Raw genomic sequence first — 859 nt, forward strand, 5'->3', positions numbered from 1 at the left:
CTCTTTCCTGCCAAGGCAGGGGGTCGGACTAGATGATCTACCTAGGTCCCTTCCGACTCTAGCTACTGTGAAACTATGAAACTATGAAGAAATCAGACATCTTCTCGGAATCAGGACTATTATGTGTCTAAATTGTATTGTTTATCCAATTTATATTGATCTAGATTGTGCCCACTTTTAATGTCACCACAGGGAAAATCAAAAGTAGTATTTGTCTGCAGCAGTGACTTGAACTGCATGCCGAATGTGTAATAGGCTCTGGAGCAGATTACTTCTTCCAGGTGTAAGAGAACTGCTCCAGAAAACTTGTACCTGTGGAAGGAGAAAAATACAACTATATACATTGGCTGGAAGATTGGATACTTTGAACCACCATGAGAGATTTAAACTACACTAGTGTCGTGTGCTAGTTAGTTAAAGCATCTAGGGAAACTGTACCTGGACTGGCATATATGCTGTTTTCTGGATCCGGAATGAAAACCCCACACAGATCATGCTACTTAATCTGGACAGGAGCTTCTTTCTGCTCTGGTCTTTCATCCTTTCTCTGGCTAGCCAAGGGAGACAAACCCATATGCTCACACCGTCACCATATTGCAGCAGGTTGATGCAAGAGCTTCTGTATTGTTACCTGCACATCTGGTTCTCACTTAACATGCATAGGGTTATTTGCTAACAGAAGACAGAGTTGTTAGCATGGCTCCACCAAGAAATTGTTCCTTCCATGTTTTCACCACTAGTTCACAAATAATGGAAAGAGCAATGCAGCTTTACCCACTGTTCACATTATCATAAGTGCTAGGCTATCTGTTTAATTAATGCAACCCACTCTGCATTTGCTCCCAGATGTTATGTATTA

General features: G+C 41.6%; 1 long non-coding RNA gene across 1 annotated transcript in view; it reads right to left on the reverse strand.

Annotated features, from left to right (window-relative positions):
- LOC109306000 overlaps nt 1–239 on the reverse strand; it is a 3,757-nt gene extending 3,518 nt beyond the window's left edge. Inside the window, exon 1 of the long non-coding RNA XR_002099807.1 lies at nt 229–239. This is a non-coding gene — a long non-coding RNA (uncharacterized LOC109306000). The remainder of the gene's footprint in view (nt 1–228) is intronic.
- Between the last annotated feature and the right edge of the window lie 620 nt (nt 240–859).

This window comes from Crocodylus porosus, unplaced genomic scaffold (genome assembly GCF_001723895.1).
Source record: "Crocodylus porosus isolate Cpor-Errol unplaced genomic scaffold, CroPor_comp1, whole genome shotgun sequence".
NCBI lineage: Eukaryota > Metazoa > Chordata > Crocodylia > Crocodylidae > Crocodylus > Crocodylus porosus.